We start from the raw sequence: 18,879 nt of genomic DNA on the forward strand, positions 1-18,879 counted from the left end.
TAGATGTTCTCACCAAAAAAAAAAAAAAAAAAAGAGAGAGAGATATGTGATAGAATGGAGGTGATAGTTAATACCATGGTGGTAACTTGTAAATTTATAAGTGTAATTTATGTTGCAATTTATAAATGTATCAAATGAACGTGTTGTACACCTTAAACTTACACAATGCTTTGTGTCAATTATATCTCAGCAAAGTCGGAAAATATATTTCCAGGAGAAAAAACCTAAAAAATTGACTGTAGTTTTGAACTAATTGTTCCTTTTCTTCATTTCTGAGAAGGCAATTGAACGCCTCTTGAAAATGTAAAATATGCTTTAGTTAGTTGCTGAGAGTATCTGACCTCTCAGTTTCACCCCTGCCCTTCTCTATCCTCCTCTCCATTTTAGGGGCTGAAAGCCGGCACACCACTTTCCCTGGATTCCCTGGTCAGTTGCCTTCCTATTAAGTTCTGCTAATGGGAGACACTGGCAAGTGATTAGGAGTTGGGAAGAGGGCAGGAGCCATGTTCTTCCTCCTGGCATCTGGCAGGTGCATCTGGCGGTAGATAGACGTCACTAGACAGCGTGGGCTCTGGATTCTTGCTCCAGTGGCAGCTACGGTGGGTGTTTGAAGAGGCACTGGCACCAGGAGCCCCAGTGGAGCATTGGTAGTAGGGGTTCTCAGCAGCCTCAGATGCCCACACTCTGGGTTCTGGTAATACCATTTCCTCTTTCACTCCTCTGGTCCTAGTGGCTCCCTGCAGTTACTGATTTTGGAGTGAACTTCTCTCTTCTGGCTCATGGAGCTCTTCCAGCATTTTTGTGACTGGTTTCCTGTATTAAATTCTCTCTGTTTGAAATGCACAGAGTGGTTTCTCTTATCCTGACTGGACACTGACTGATACAGTTTATGAAAGTTTTTCTCTAGTCCAGAAACTAGAGCTTATTTCCTTTAAGGTGATGGTACCCAGATAGGATGGTGTCAAATTTTTATGGCAATGGAGGTATTTATGGTACAACTACACGCATGCCAAAGCAAGTGACTGTAAAGCTAAAGTGAAAAGAATCACAGTCTTCTCGTGCTGTTCCTGTGTGTGTGCCAGTGCCCCGCTCCTGTCACTACATTCTTGGATTGAACTTCCAGCAACTGGTAAAATCTTTTATACTGCACAAATATGGAGTTCTTTTTCCCCCTTATCTGAAGGGCAATAAAGTTGGGAGAAAAAAAGACTATTAATAGTCATATTAATTTCTACCTTTTGTGGCCACATGTCTTATTATAGGAGCTCATCAAAATTATTGTGTAAAAGGATTGTCAACCAGTTTGTAAATGTGTGTATATAAGAAGTTATTGATAAACTTTTAAGGCAGACATTTGTCTCACTTTTGATTTTATTGTATTTTATGAAATAAGTGGTCCATTCCTGGGCTACAAACTATTATGGGTCCATTAGAAGATAAGACACTTATATCAGAAGGCAAATCAAGTACATCATTAAGCATACAGAATTAGTTCACTAGTTATTATTACTGTAATAAGACTTTCCTGATGAAGGAAGCAGTGTATTGACTTATTTTAAGGAGCACTTCTCAAGAAGACTTTAATAAAAGGTTCAAATTTAGTGCTCCCTTCTCTATAGTTTCATATCATTTTGCATATACTGTGATATAGAATTTAAGGCTAATATGATATATAATAATATGATAATATAAATAAGAGTTAGTTGATTGTGACTTTGTCTTCCTAATTTATTATGGCATCTTTGAAGATTACCTGTGGCCTAATGATAATAACAATTTTTAAAAATTATTTATCTTTAGGAACCCTATTAGCATATTCTAACTACTTGTTAAATGAATGTTGCATGAACATATAAAGATAAGTTAGATTCTCATTGTTTTTGAGGGAGTGGAAAACTAGTTAAGGTATAAATAAGGGTAGGAGAATAAAACTAGTGATTTCTATAAAGGACAACTCAAGGAGAGTTTATTTAAAAAATGAACTATTTACAAGGGAGAGCACGGGGACTAAGGGCTAATGTCAGCTCAATTCTTACCACTCATAGGCACACAGAGATGAAGCAGAGAGCAGTTACTGGAATTAGAAAGAACCACAAAGGAGAGAGAATTATCTTGAGTTGTGTTGAGCAGACCAATGAACTTTGGTGGACGGGCAGGCCAATTCAAGGCAACCTAGCAGAAGGGAGGCAAAGGAATAAATATTTTGACCTAAATTTACCCCTTCCATTTGATTTCTTGGGCGCTCACCATTGATTGAGCCCAACCAGAACCCAGAGGATGGGGAAATCCTGTTGATGTGGTTGCTCCAGGTCAGACTCCAAAGTCACAGAGCAGGGTGCAGAAGTATGGCGAGTGGAATGGAAGATTATATACAACTGTAGCTTTCTTTCAAAAGATTTCTCTTTTGGTCCACTGAAGGAAAGGCTTTCTAAAAGACATACATGAAAAGAGAGACATAGGGTATTTATTTGAATGGAAATATCTCTCTCTATAGCATTGCCACCTATTCTGAGGCTACTTAACGAGTTTTTCATTTTAAGAATTATTTCAGACCTATATAAGAAGGTTTATATAGAGAGCACCGTCATATACCTATCATGCAGCCTAATAACACATTAAGAAAAACAGATGGAAGCCCCTTGGGTATTCTCCTCATTCACTTTCCCTTCCACCTCCACGGAGGTAACCAGCATCTGGAATCTGGTGGTTATCATTCTCATTCATGTCTAGAAATGTTACCATATATTTTTACCTACCCCCAACTTTATAGAATTATTGTTGAATTGGTTTATAGTCTCAGTTATGCAGGATGAATAAGTTCTAGAGATCTGCTGTACAGCATAGTACCTACAGTTAACAAGACTGTATTGTGCACTTAGATATTTGTGAAGAGGGTAGATTTTGTGTTGTGTTCTTTCTTACCACAAAAGGAAGGAAGGAAGGCAGATGGAAACTTTTGAAAGTGGGGACATATCTATTACTTTGATGTGGTGATAGTTTCACAGGTGTGTGCGTATGTCCAAACTCATTAAAATATACATATTAAATATGTGCAGCTTTTTGTTTTTGGCCTTGCCACGTGGCTTGTGGGATCTCAGTTCCCCCACCAGGGACTGAACCCAAGGCTGCAGCAGTCAAAGCCCGGAATCCTAACCACTAGGCAACCAGGGAACTCCCATGTGGAGCTTTTTATATAGCAATTATACCTCAATAAAGCTGTTAGAAAACTATAGAAATGATACCACACTGCATGTATCATTCTGCAACTTGATTTTTTCACTCAATATTTTTATTTTTGGGGATCTCCTCAGGTTGATACATTTAGCACTATTTCTTTTTCATTCACTTTCATTGTTCTACAGTATTCTATGACTTAATGACACAACTTCACTTTCTGTTTTCAACATTAGAACCCTATGATTTTAAAATTCAGAATCTTTACTGTAGCTATGCCTTTGTATTTTCTTAATATTAGTTCCTTTCCTTCTCAGGTTGCATTCTGCAGTAGTGAAGATTAGTGAATCCCAGTAATTTTCTTTTTTTAAGTTACTCCATGACAGGGGAAGCCCTAGGTAAATTTTATCTTCCACTGTCTTTATCGTGATTTGCAACCTCAAATGTGTTAACCTGTGCAAAGTGCTTGGAAGGGAATGAGGCACAGAGTAAGTGCTGGAGAAGTATCATCTGAGGAGCTCTGGGAGCATTAGGGTAAGAAACCAGACTGTCTCGGTGTGACTCTCAGCTGTGCTACTTGGTACCTGTATGTGACTTTGGGCAAGTTACTCAGCCTTTCTGTGCTTCAATTCCCTGATCTGTAAAATGGGGGTATAATAATAGTCCCTACCTCATAGGGCTGTCTTGAGGACTAAATGAATAAATGAGAATATGCAGAGAGCACAGAACATACCCAGCCAGTAGTAAGTTGTTTTTGTTATTTCAGGTTCCTCGTGCCCTCACTCCAGGCATTGTGCACTCTGGTCCCTGCACTCTCTTCCATCTCGGAACCTGGATACTCCAGCTCTTGCCAAGGTGCTGGTGAGTTGCTACATCGCTCCTTTCAGTGGTATTTCCCTTTAAGACACTCATGCTGAATGAGCCTGATGGTGAGCGCACCTTCCTGGTGCCACACTTCTATTTCCATCTGGTCTAGACCATCTGCATCCATTCATCTTCCTTCGCAAGGTGTTATGACACAGAGACTTTCAAATATACATTGTTTTCCTTTCTACATGAATGTACATTTTTGTTGAAAAAGCTGCTAGGGGCTGAACTGGTGACATGACTTAAACTTTGAAAAGTGTTTTTCCTTTCCTTTCAGCTTAATGCTTCTTACTCATGCCACGTTTCTTTCCTCTAGCTGGAGGTAGGGGGCGGGAACAATGGTCTGAGCCTTGTTTGGTAGGAAATCCAGTCTTTCTCACCTCATTGAGTTTTTCCCAAGAAGTCTGACAGGGTCTCACACATAATTAGAGCTGTGGCCTCTCCATCTGATGCTGTCTGCTTTTGCATTGCTGTTCCACGAACCTTTTGTTTCAGTGAGTCACTGATCTGCTGCCGCCCTCATTGCCCATTTACTGTTAATCTTTAGGCACTCTGCTCCCCTCCCGCTAGGCTCAGACCCAGGCATGGACCCAGATCGAACACAGTCCCTGGAACCCATCTTCCCTGAAGCTCAATCTGCCCACTTGGTCAGGCTGTTGTCTCCATTTGGGCAATTTTTGTTTTTGTTTTTGTTTTCAATGCTGGACTTTCTCTTCCCTCAGTCTGGTTTCTTTCAGGGAACCCTTGTACCATATAATGGGCACATGTCCAAACTCCAATTGCTGGTCAGGTTTCAGTTCTTTCCTACAGAGCTCCGGGGCCTATGCAGAGTAGGGTCCCCGGCCATTCCATGTCAGGAAACAGTCTGACCTGCTTGGAGCACACAGGAGGCATCTAGGGGTGAGGTGGCCTGCCTCTTCAAGTCATCCTGAAGGACCGCTCTCTGTACCCAAGATAATATCAGCTGCTTGAGTTTCTAGGTGGATATGGCAGTCACTTTATAAGCAGAAAGCCCAGAACCTGTAAAGCTTTAAAAAATGACAGTTATTTGAGTATTGAAATAAGAGTGTTCTTGTGAAACCACAAGAATGTAAAATATCAGCGATGGAAAAATTTAAAATCCTAGACAATGTTCTGTCTGTAGGGTATGAAAGGATTATGGGAGTCTTTATGATTGACAAGTATCTAAAGAAACTGATATAACACGGTTCCCTTCATAATGTTGCATATTAACCAAGTACTGTTTTGTACCACAAACATTGTTGAGACTAGAACTGACCATTGCCAGGCTGTGTTCTGTAAAGCAGGCTACAGTGATGAACACAGGGAAGCTCCCTGCTCTCATGGAGCTTATGTTCTAGAAGTTTTGGATTTGATTAGACTATATTCTAGGAGATTTGGGAATCTATAGTCATTTTATATGCAGAAAAGGTGGCTCTTCCTAGTATGAAAGCATATATTATGAGAGACAGAACTGTCTGTTTGAGGATAAGGGGAAAAATGAATGTTCAGAAAATAGTGAAGACGTCAGATGTGAGTATAATTAAAATATAATATGAAAAATGCTATGGTGGCATATAAACAAGATATACCTTAGAATAATGGGCATTAATCAGATTTCACAAGAGGGTAAATTTAGGCTTTAATAACAACCTAATAAACGAGTTTCAGGAAACAGCACCAAGCTGGACCAGACGAGAGACTTCCCTAGCTGAGAATCGAGGAGACATGCAGGAGGTAATAACAGGATAGCTCAGGACATCTGAAATATAAGAGAGGAGTCTCAGAGCAGATATGGGTAGACCTTTCTCCCTGAGGGTCAGAGGTGGAGGCAGGTCAGACAGCGGTTATAATATCTGGGGGAATGGTGGAGGCATGTCTAATATAATAAAATAGCCAGAAGCCCAGATTCATAGCTTGAGAAGCTCTGCTTTCTGGTTAGGCTTTGCATCATTGCGAAACAGAAATAACAGGTTATTAAAAGAATTCAAATTCCTACTAAAAGGAAGTCTCAATAACAGAAATCTCTTGCAATTCAAAGTTTATTATATGAAAATTATACAATAATTGGTAGGATAACATATGGTTCCTTTTCCCAATTTCCACTTAAGAAAAGGAACAGACTTTAGTCACGTTAGATGGGGTTAGAATAGGGCAGGAAAACTTTATTCTCCTCCAGAATACTCTCAATTTAGTTGTAATAATAATATGTCTTTCATGTAGAAAGATGAAACTTTTGAACCACCATTAAGAGGGAATATCTTTCGAGGGTTCCCTTAACCACCCCCTCAAAGGTGAGGTAATTGGATTGGTGCCTTGGTCTCACCTGATCACTCAATAGCTAACATGCTGGCTACCAAATATATGTGTGCAAGGTACTAGGAACATAAAGAGGCATGAGATGTGATGTATATTCCCAACCTTCATAGAACTTAAAATCTTGAGAGAAAGACACAAGAAAAAGCAACACCAGGTAGGATAGCGTTAAGGTATAGACTAAGGTCTTGGATCAGAAACCAGCTGTGTTGCCCATACAGAAACCTGGAACCTTGATAGAAGAAGAATGTGTAAGCAACTGAGGCTAGACATTTCTCCAAACAATTTCTCAGGACAATTCTCTAAAAATAAATTTCCAAAAAGTCAGTATGTCGAAATTGATGAATTATGGACGATTTTTTTCAAAGTTTTAGTTTTGTTATAGTCTTTCCACCTTTTACTAAGGATTTATCTGTCCAATTTAGCTGGATGCTAATTTCACACGTATTTTACACTGCATATGCCTAGTATTTTTCAAATGCTTAATGCTTTATCTGTGAATGTGTGGTCTTTTAAAAAATATCCGGTTTATTGCTGGACTATTTAAGGCTCATCTGTTATTGGGACTTAAGGGTTTATTTTCTTTCAGATCCCTCCTATTCCTCTTGAGATCTAAGTAAAGAAAGGGGAAGCCCAAATGGGAAAGGGAAACCTATTTGAAGCCATGAAAACACAGACATTACTGAATTGTTTCAGCAATGTTTTATTGTCAGAAAAAGATTCAAAAGATAAATCAGTATGGGCTGCCTGGGGATTATGTTATGGGAATTTTGATTATCAAATAACTAAGATTTACTCCAAGAGGCATATTTGTAGTCATTCCTTGCTAGGGATAAAAGAGGGTGATGTAAGCTTCAAGAGTAAAGTAATGTGTGATATATTTTGGAAGAAATAACTGGAAAAAAATAACAAGAACTTCTGGCTTGATGTTCCAGGAATACAGCTAAGCAGACCAAGATTTTATTAAAAAAGAAAAATTGCATATTACAGAAAGGAGAAGACAATGTTGCATGGGTAAAAAGGCACTGTGATGTTTTAAGCTGGATGAATAAAATAGAAGATGACAATGGAAATATGAATAGGAGGCATAGAAATGGGGGCTAGAAAAAGCCAGATGTACAAATATTTTTTCTGGGAGCAGAGAGAAGTTCATGTTGATAAATGAAACCACTGTGAACCTGCCTTATAAACGAACGTGTGAATTTTGAGGAGTTGGTTGACTTTTGCTCACATGGTTAGAATACTGGGAAAGTTGCATTTAAAATTTTTTTTAAAATTTTATATCGTAGCGTAGTTGACTAAGAATGTTGTGTTAGTTTCAGGTGTACAGCAAAGTGATTCAGTTATATATGTATACATGTATCCATTCTTTTTCAAATTGTTTTCCCATTTAGGTTATTACAGAATACTGAGTAGCGTTCCCTGTGCTATACAGTAGGTCCTTGTTGGTTATCTGTTTTAAATATAGTAATGTGTACATGTCAAGTCAGACAGGGAAAGTTGCATTTAATGAAGAGATAAAAAATCTTGATTTGAGGAGGAACATATTTTTTTCTAGGCTTTTAACGTATTTGAATAGAAAACATAAGATAAAGAGAAGATGAAAAAATTAGAGGTAACCAGATTTGATCCTGCCTGTATTTTGTAGAAGCAGAGAAAAGATCTCTTGAGGGAAAAAGAAAATATTTTTATTAATTAAAGAGAGAACACTTATTCAGAGGGATTGGAGAACAGAAGGTACAGGAAAAAATTTCCCTGTGTGATGCATCAACCTGATTCTTATTTTGTGACCACTAACCTGTTAGAAGGTACTATCTGCTTAACATACTTTTACTTTTTAATTTTATTTTTAGCTGTTAGAAGAACCAAAAGGACATTGCTATAATTCAACACTGCTGGCAACATTATGTTGGGACATAAATTCCAAGAACTGTATTATATAGAGTAAGGGCAAGATTGTATGAGAGTAAGATAAGATAGGGAAAGAAGAGAGGAATAATGAAAATGGACACCATAACCATGTTCAGAAGAGAACAATGAAAGTAGAGTGGAGCACTGGGGAAAGTGCTCTGGCTGAGGCCCAAATCGTCAGAGAAAGGCTTTCGAAAATTAGAGAATTCATAGAGAATGTGTCAAGTCTTATTTGATACCCCAATGTGTATCGGTCCGGCGGGGAGTAGAAAGTTGAAGCATCTTTGTATTTAGAGAGAAGAGCCCATGATCGTGTGCTTCCTGTCTAACTTCCTTCCCTTTAAGTGTGTCATTTTGTCCCCTTCAATGTTATGTGGGATCCCAAGTCAGTAGGTCACAGATTCTGTAAGCCTGTGGGGAACAGTGCAGGCAAGAAAGGCAAACCCATATTAGGAATATGTGTGGATTTCAGTCTAGGTAAATTACTGCATTTTCCAGGGTGAAAAGAGTCTAGTGTAATCAACTTGACACCAAGTTGGTCTGGAGAGCTGGTGCCATATTGGCTGCTCAGAATTTGTCTCTGTTGCTGGCAGGTTTGGACGTTCAGCAGAAGCAAAATTGAAATCAGCTCTGGAGAGTGGGAGCCCATGCAGTTAGGCTCATGCCCCCGTCCGGATCACCGTGGCTGTCCTGTTCATGTCCACATTGTGCCAAGACGGGACAGAGGCTGCTGATGGCCCCTGGCAGTCATTCTGTCTACTTCTCGTTTATTGTCTTCTCTGCGATAGGCGTTCTCTGATGGATAAGATGCAGTACATTTCCCCACTCTCACAGGTGCCTCCGTATATGCCTTTCCAGACATTTGTGTCTTCAATCTTACGATTTATTCTTTAAGCCGTATTTATTCTTGACTCAAACCCTTCTCTCTCCACACAAAGTGGATGACCAGGTGGACTGCCTAAAGCCCTATGTATTGAGAGGATTTCCCTCCCCGCTTCCTTTCAGGGCTGCTCTGAATTGGGCTGTACAGCGGCAACCGTCTATTTTCGGCTTATACTCACATATGGAGTTGATCAGGCTGTGAAACAAACTTGGCCATTTCCCTCCTCCATTAGCTGATCACGGTGGACTCCCCATGGAGCCATAGATATGAGCTGGGAGAGAGGTTCTGGTGTGATGGTGGTAGATAACACGAGGGTCTGGGGCAGCTGCTGTGCAGCTTATTTACACCTGATCCCAAATGTACCATTTGCATCTTATGGGATGCTGCTGGGCCCACCCGACCTTATGGTTTGGTGGGTCTGGTAGAACTCAGCTTGTGGTGGACATGCATGTCCCATATAGTCTGTCACATGTCTTCTGTGAGAGAAGAATCTCTTAATTCACTTAAGTTTCTGTAGTTGGGTCTTTTATCAGCAGCTGAATACAATTTCTAACTGACACAAAACTTTATATCTCACAACATGATACTCGAACTGTGTTGTGTAAGCTACTGTCAGTCCCGGACTTTGCTAGCAGTGGCAATAAAATCAGAAACTAGCACCAGAATATAGACCAATTTCTTCACTAAACACACTGTTCAATTCAACTAATTTTTGGGGGGGGGGTTGCAAGATGTTCTCAATCAATGAAGCAGTATGAGGATTTATTTTCTGGTGTAAGCCCTTTATCTCATGACGGACTGGTAGCAAAGAGTTTGTATACTGCCATCTTAAGAAGCACCGATCTAAGAGATACATCCCAAAGTGTAATTTTGAGACAGGTGCACTGGGAGATAAACATTCAATTGTTGATTCCATTTTGAAATTAAACCTGTCATTATTGACTGGGACTATTGAGAAATCTTTTTTTTTTTATTTTATAAATTTATTTATTTATATTTATTTTTGGCTGTGTTGGGTCTTCGTTTCTGTGCGAGGGCTTTCTCCAGTTGTGGCGAGCGGGGGCCACTCTTCATCGCGGTGCGCAGGTCTCTCACTGTCGTGGCCTCTCCCGTTGCGGAGCACAGGCTCCAGACGCGCAGGCTCAGTAGTTGTGGCTCACGGGCTTAGTCGCTCCGCGGCATGTGGGATCTTCCCAGACCAGGGCTCGAACCCGTGTTCCCTGCGTTGGCAGGCAGATTCTTAACCACTGCGCCACCAGGGAAGCCCGAGATATCTTTTAAGGAATCCCTTAACTACCTCACTTGGAAGCATGATAGTGAAAAATTATTACACATGATTTGGTTTCACAGACTTCTGTAATCACAGCAGCGTCTGACATTTTGTTTACTTGAAAGCAAAATAAAAACTTTTCATTACATGCTTCTTAGTATGCCATTTGTCTGACAGCAAACTTTGCATACCATAAAGCAGTTGTTTTACACGTAGATTCGGCTTCACTTTCAGAGTGGAGATTGAATTACATGGTTTGCCAATACATGTAGTAAGTGCTAAATATATGGCAGCTATTATTCTTATTTGAACTTGGGTTAGTTCAACACTATTCGACCCCCATCCCCCAGATCCTACTGTGTTTATCAGAATGTATTTTGTATGGTTAGAAATAAATGGACAGACCTGTGTAAACCTTTAAGGACAGTCTTTATTACTGCTAAAATTACTTAGCTAAGCCCCAACCTGAACCACTACACTTCTATCTTTATCTGTAGAAAACCATGGAATAAACACCAATAGCTACTCACTGCTCTAGCTCCCATAACTCTTTCAACTTTCTAGTGAGGGTTAAAATGCTCTATTTCAAGATCATATTATTCTTGGGAAGCACTTACTCTGACTGTATGCACAACTTTTCTTTCCATATGAATTCAATTGGCATTAATTCCATTAGAAATTCTGCCATAGAAAATCTTTCCTCATTGCCAAATGATCGAATGGTATGATTCTTATCATCTTTTTAGTCTAATGAGGTCAGCCTTCTGGATGTGGTAAGGATAATGCTTTCTTAACTACAGAACTCAATTTCCCTAGTCTGCCTTTCAAGGAAACGTACTCTTTGAAGAAATTCTATGGCCAAGTAGAAGACATTTCTAGCTAAGTCATCTGCAAATCAGCGGAGCATGCTCATATAAAGAGGGACAATAGCTAGAATTTCTACTTTTGAACAAAAATGGTCTGTGACAACTGGGTATGACCAGGTTAGCATCTTAAATTTTTATGGGATTAGAAAGGGAAGAAACTAATTTTTCTTCTCAACAGTGACTGAAACTGAAAAAACAAAAAAACAGGAAAGAGAGACGGTCCAGGTGGGAGAGGGGGGTTGGAGAGGGTGGAATGCAACCGAGGAAAGCATCACCGGTGGGACTCGGAATGGCTCAGGTTTCCTTGCCTTTTTAGGTCAGTCCTTGGGGGGTGAATTAGGTGCTCTCCTGTCTTGTGTTACTTCTCACTTTTCTTATTCTAAGGACTTAAAGTATTTGTATTTAATTCGACTTATAGGAGAAGAAATCATGTCACTGTTCTATGCTTTAATTACCTCATAAGCATATCTGATACTAAAAAATTTAACAACTGGTATGGCATGGGCACTGACCAATTAGAACAAACACTGTAATCAATCAGAAGGTTCATGAGCCACAAGTAGAGAGGCCATATAATTAACTGTCCAAATCAGGACACGGTGGAGGGTGAAATGAGGCACCATTAAAAATTATGCCAGAATGAGAGGCATAAACAGGGGCCATCCCAAGCAAACTTGGATGTGTGGTCACTCCAGTCATAAATAAAGAGTAATGTGTGTACTGGCTGAATAAAATTAAAAGTTTGGCTTGGAGTCTTTTTCAAATCTGTAACATTTTATGTATCCATTGAACATATTTAGTCTTAAGAGTATTTGATACATTTGTCTAACACTGGTTTCTAGAGCACATTTCTAAAAGAATCCAGCCTACATGAGGGAGCAGCCTTTAGACACGCCTGCAGGAAGAGTGACAACAGGGTTTAGACTCTGCTAATACCCTAGGCAGATACACAGATTTACATGTAGCTATAGCTACAGATATAAACAGATACAGATATTCAAAACTATCATCATATTTTGTAACTTCTTTTTATTATTTGGTTGCACCGGGTCTTAGTTGTGGCAGGCGGGCTCCTTAGTTGTGGCATGCAAACTCTTAGTTTCGGTATGCATGTGGGATCTAGTTCCCTGACCAGGAATTGAACCCGAGCCCCCTGCATTGGGAGCGTGGAGTATTAACCACTGCGCCACCAGGGAAGTCCCTATCATGTTTTGGAGTGTTTACTGTTAGCCAGGCTTTTTCAGTTTTAGATAAATACTGAAATTGATGATGAAATTGAGGTCAGTTCAGGAAGGTAAATGGTGTGACCGCCGGACTCATAACCTCTTATCACTTGTATGGGATGGGATCGGAGCTATGTGAGAGCACCTCCCACTACCAAAGGCCTCCCTTATTGCTGATACTTTGCTTCCTTGCTTAGGGCCTTGTAGAGCAGGGGACAGACAAATAAATCTACCACTTATAATTCCATATAAAATTTGCTGTGATACATGCAAAGCAAACGAAATCATATGGGTAAGGGAAAACTTCCTGCTGAAGGACTGCTCGAGGTGAATTTTTAAGGATGGGTAGGAAATAACCAGAAGCAAAGGGATCTGTGTGTGCAAAGACACCCAGCACGAAACCCTGCATGACACGTTTGGGGAATAATAAGTATTTGGGGATAGTTGGAGGTGAAGCGGTGGTCTTCATGCTCAGTTGATTAAGGTGACAGCATTCTTTACACCTCCAGGAATCATTTCAAAAGGCTTCCAGTGTAGTAACAATGTGATTTATTTGCACTTTAGGAAGAACTTTCTGGCAGAGGTGTGGCAGACAGATTAGTGAGAGGCCAGCTTGGTGGCAGAGAGATCAGTTAGGAATTATAGGAATTTAGATGAAACGTTATGGTTTTGAAAGACCATCCATCTCCCCCTTCCTTAGTTCCAAAGCACTCTGAGTCATAAATAAAGTGTGAAAATAGCAGAAGAATGAACAAGAACAGCCTAAGGATCTAGGTTATTAAGTGGAGGATAGATGCTTGGAAGCTTCAAAGGAGATGAAGAGATCAAGCAAATGGAAGATGAGAGGAAGGGAGGGAGGGAGGGAGGGAGGGAAAAAAGAGGGAGGAAGGGGTGGGGAGGAAGAGAGAGGGAGGGAGAGAGGGGGAGGGGGAGGGGGGGGAGAGAGAGAGAGATAGAGAGAGAGAGAGAGAATCCCTCCTGTTGCTTACTTCCCATCTTTGCTCTACTTTTTGTTTCCTTTGCCCAACTCTGCCCTTGCCACTACTCTCAATTGTTTTTCCTTTGCTTCCTTCTCCTAAATATAACTACCTCAGTTTCTTTGTATTCTTAAAAAGGGAAGAGTACTGCAGTAAGACAAGTGAGATCAAACCAGAAAAGTCTTTGCCAAGTTGTGGACTTGTTGATAAGTTCTTCTTATCTCCTTTACTTCTTACCTTAGACGTCCTCCTTGTCATTGAAGAAGGTAGTAAGTGACATTGAGGCAAGGAAAGACCCAGAACATTCACTAATGAATGTTCAATCATTAGTGATTTAGTTAAACCCATTAACTTATGACTGATTCAGTGTCATGTGTATGAAGTGATTCACCCTGAACCACTTTAAAACTGCTTTTGCCCTTCTCTGTGCTTCTTGAATCATCTTCCTTCTCGCCTCATTGCTACGTAAGCTTTCCTCTCTGACTCTCATTGCTTGGGATTTTATCTATCACATTCCTACCTTTGCTCCCCGTTTAATGTAATGAAAGCTGCCACCTGTACACTAGCCAGGCTGTTCTCTTTAGCACAGGAAGCAAAAGAGTCCACTTTTAAAAAAGAAAATAAGCTTTTACCCTAAATGTAGTGAAAATGTAATGCTTTACTATTTAGGTTGAAGTTAATGCAAATAAATAGAAGAGAGAAAGAGAATGAAGAATAAAGAAAGATAGAAGATTAAAAAAAAAAAAAAGTAAGACTGCAGAAAGTGACCAGGAAATAGAGTAGTTTTGTTTGTACATTTATGTCTGTGTTTTTCTAATAGTTGTTGGAATTGCTCCATGTGGTTCTATTTATTCTATTAATAAAATCTGATGATTTAAGACATTAGAAATAGGGAATGGAAAAATAATGTATTTTCCAGCCAAACCAAACCCAGCCCTTAGCTCTTATTTTCTGAGGTTGGCCCCCTATAGACCTTACTTTTACCAACTGCTAGCATCACAGAAGCCACGAAAACCTCAGGTAAAATAAAGAGCCCTAATGATTTTAAATTAAAGAAAATTCAAATTTGAGAACTAAATAACTTTTTGAATTATTATTGGGTATAGACTACTTACATTTCTAACCTTTCCTCTTGTTATACATTTAGGATAACATTCACCACACCAAAAAAAATCTAATTTAAGTGTTGGAAAGATTGAGCAAAACAAAAGTTCTAGGAATAAAAGCAGAAAATAAACACATCCTTTCATCTAAGTTTTGGACTCAAAAGACCCCACCATAAGGTAGAAATAATGTATGAGGGACTTTTTCATGCTTGACACATACTTTTAGTATAAGATTCTTCTGCAAGAAGCTTCTAAAGAGTAGAAATATTCATAAAACAGCTTATGTAAGTACCGTATAACTAATCCATGAACAATTTAGTTCCACTCAGGCATTTAGAAGGTAAATGTTATCCATTTCTATATATTTAAAATTTTCAGCCAAAACTATTTTAGCCATATAACTTTACAGCATACAGAAAAAAAAATACACATAAAAGTAAAAAATGTGTTTTGCAATGAATCTGCCACTGATATGATACGAGTGTGCAATTAAATGGGCCATGCTGGAGAAAGGAAAGATTGGCTACTGGGTGGATGCCAGTGGTATCCTTTGACGCTTCTTGGCCTCATGTGGTCCTGATCAGGCAGCAGGGATCTGGCAAACCCAGGCCAGGAAGGTAGAAAACAGAACAGATTTTACTTTCAATTATGGGGTTGAGAGGGAATGGGACATAGAACACACATTTGATCTGCTGTCAAATATTTTATTTCAAAGCCGAACGCTAAATTGTAGCGTAGAATTGTTACTTTTAAAGACATTTTTTTCTTATTTGCTTATTCTGAACTTCACTGTGGCATTTCATGATGGTGTAGTGTAAGGAGTACTAAATTCAAAGCCTAAAAACCTGACCAGGTGTGGTTAGCTACGTGACCGTGGGCTAGTTACTTAAGCACTCGAAACCTCTGTTTCCCTGTCTAGAAAATGACGTGATTGGCTTAGATGATTATAAATTGTATTGAGTGGCCCTTGGGTAAATCTGGCTTGCAGATGTACTTTTGGCCTTTGCAGTATCACAAGATGTGTTAACTAGTAACCAATATTAAAAAAGCAGGACATTTCACTAAAACATAGATTTCTGGCTTCTCTCGAAAAATTGGAAGGTCTGGTAACTCAGGACCCACAGTTTTATGGAGCAAAAATATGCTGGTACTGAGTGCATCAGATACCTTTTGATCTAATTGGGAATGTTCTCTTTAGGCTGTCCCATTGCCAGCCACTGGACCCATTCAACTCACTACATTTATTTACTTTACCCACCTGACCTTTTTAGACATTTTAGTTTTCCACTCCTTGTCTAGAGCAATGGTTTCTAAATGTGTCTTACAGGGCCCTAGTCATTAAAGGAACCTTATGAGGAATCAAGAGGCTGGGAACAGGGATCCAACCTCTCACCACCTTTAAGCAAAGAGTTCAGTTTTTATTTGTTTTATATATTAGGATCTAAAATGACCTCTGGGGCACAGACTTTTAGCTAGTCCTCTCAAATATCTTCTGTTCTTCCATAGTAATTGAATTTTAGCTGAGCATGTGAATGTTAAGAATAAACACTACAACTCCCAGCATCCTTTGCATCTAGGTATGGCCATGTGACTGATTTCTAGCCAATGGGATAGGAGCAGAGTGATGTGTACAAAATTCAGGTTGTGCCTGAAATAGGAATTTGGTGATGAGCAATCTAGGACCATGTGGACAAAGATATCACGCTAGAAATGACAGAACAACATTATGGAAGAATCCTGGGTCCCTAGATGACTCTATAGAGCAGAGTATCCCTATTAGCAGTTCGCTACTTCAGTAGTGTTACATGAGAGAAAAATTAACTTCCATCTTGTTTAAACCAATTTTAATTTGGGTCTCTATTACACACATGTAAAGCTGTACCTGAATTAAAACAACCTCTTAGGTCTTTCAAGCTCCAAAATTCTCTGATTGTTTTACCCCTAGTTGATTTGGAATTTGAATATGTTTGAGTAATTTTGACTTGAAAAAGGCAAATCATTGTTTTAAGCTTTTGGAATTACTTCCTTGAATGCTTTTTTTTTTTTTCTTTTTTACTGAGTGGAACTTAAATTTATTTTCAGGCATGCACATGGTTATATTTTTATGAAATCATTATGCAAAAATACCGATGACCTAATGTATATTGACCAGGGAGTGTATGTTCTATTTCCTTCTAAATGATCAAGTGTTACTAACACCCTTTGCAGTTCCATTTCATCCAGAGAATGAATTTGCCCCAAGGGAGTGGAGTCAAATGTGCAAAATAAATGATGTGAGTTTGCTCTGTTTAACTATGTAGATGGCTAGAGTAAAAAAAGATAAAGTTACTAAGCTGCCCAAGAGAGGTCTTTGAGGTAGGCTGTTTCAGGCTCAATTTAAAATCTGGCAATGATGGTCCCTAAAACTTGGACTGCTATAACTGTTGTTATAAATAAGCAGAGGATTTCATTTTTCAAAGTCTGGGGAAAGAGAAAATTTCTATGGCAATGAATTTTATTTTTAAAATAATGTACCTGAGTGGAGATTACTAATGTCGCTCATCATTTTGAATCCATGTCGCTGCCTCATAAAACTTATGGATTGTGGAAGATAAGAAAAAAAATCCAAGACAAACCAACCTTGGATATCATTCAAGTGATGCCTTGGAAATGATGTTTTTAGTAAGTTTAACATACATCCCCCTCCTTGCCCCAAAACCTGTTACGTAATATTCAGAAGATCCTGGGAAATATTTAAATCCTAACATTTGGAACTAAAAGCAGCCACCAATAGAGATGATAAGGTTAGAGCTGGTTCTGATGAGACTCATATGTTGGGACAGATATGTTCTTGATGTTTGGAAAGTAAAATTCTTTCTTCATGATGTTTATGGGATTTGAAGTGATATAAGCATCTCACATCAATAAACTACCCCTTGAGCATAAACAAATTCTTTTTGACAAATAGACCATCATAAAGAAAGATATAGCTATTTTGCATTAATGATTTAATTCAGCTTTCTAACGTCCTCATTTTGCTCACTTCAAAATTTGGCTTAATAAAGTACAAGGGACCATTCTCATAACAGTTGGGCAGGGTAAAACATGTATTTTTAAGGTTAATTTGGGTCTTTACATGCATAGAATTAAAAGAGAAACCTGTTTTCTATGTGGATCGGAATATTTGGAGCTAGGAGTTGTTTTAAAGGCCTTAATTAATTTCTTTGTGCCCGATGGCCAGAAGGACATGTTAGGTTCTTTTCCTTTGGTTGAATTTCAGAATTGAGTATGTACTCTCAAGACTTATTTTGGAAAATATTAATATTTCTCCCTAATTTGATGACTCAAAAAATGAAATAATAGGTGAAAAATCATTTCTCTCAGGAAAGTTTATGAATAGGCACTGAGCCCTTTGATTTCATTCTGAAATAATGTACTTAACTGTGAAATCTCCTTTCTTATGTAACAGTGAACTAGAGAGCCATGTGGTCTTGGATATTTACATGTTACCTATGCTAACATTCTGAAATTTTTATTATATTTCTACATATATGAATATAAAAGAGAAGGAGCCTTCTTATAATAAAATAACAGTGATTTGGGTTCTGGTTTGTTACTTATTTTGAACTTTGGTAAGTCCTCTTGCTTCTCCATGCCTCAGTTTCCCCACCAAAACAATAGAGATGTATGCTTTCCTAATTATCTCCCAGGCTGTTGTCATGAGAAACTCATGGTCATTTTACATCAAAAAATGCCACCAAATAACTAGGTGGCTACTTTGAGCAAACACTGAAATAGATGCTCTGTTATAAAATAAGATGCTCTATTTTGAGTGTGATTAAATACTACCTGTGCAGCCATGAAAAAGAGCCTCTCAGAGCTCCTATTGCAGAAGGCATAATTAACAGATGGTCCCAGCTGCCTCACTCTAAATCCCCCACTGCTGTCACATGGAAGCCACACTTACCACGGGTTGCTTCAAGTCTGTGATTGAATACGGTAGGATTACTAAGAGAGGGCCATTTCTTGAAGAGAAAGGACTCCTCTGGTGGGAGACTTTGTCTCAAGGACTTCCCAGCAACCTCGCTGAACTTCCTTCAAATTGCATTGCAGTCTCAGATGCTTTTTACCCAACCCCACATCCTTTCCTCTTTCCTTCACAGGGGTCACACTTGCATTATGGTCTGACAGTTCTCTGAGCCTCCCCTGGAGCCCTTCATCATTTTCCCTCATAGATGTTTCCTCCATTAAATCTTTTGCATAACTAATCCCATCTTGACATCTGCTTTTACACAATACCTTTTTGA

General features: G+C 39.0%; 1 protein-coding gene across 2 annotated transcripts in view; it reads left to right on the forward strand.

The window, feature by feature from the left end:
- The window catches only part of TSPAN8 (tetraspanin 8), a 273,586-nt gene that overhangs the window by 142,377 nt on the left and 112,330 nt on the right, over positions 1-18,879 (forward strand). The window contains exon 1 of one of the 2 annotated variants that reach the window (XM_082419081.1): positions 3,941-4,035. The gene's annotated coding sequence lies outside the window, so the exon portion shown is untranslated. Of the gene's footprint in view, positions 4,036-18,879 lie in introns of those variants that run through there. The other variant, XM_082419084.1, reaches the window with a different exon arrangement.

Source organism: Balaenoptera physalus (assembly GCF_965194825.1).
Source record: "Balaenoptera physalus genome assembly, chromosome: 13".
Classification (NCBI taxonomy): Eukaryota; Metazoa; Chordata; class Mammalia; order Artiodactyla; family Balaenopteridae; genus Balaenoptera; species Balaenoptera physalus.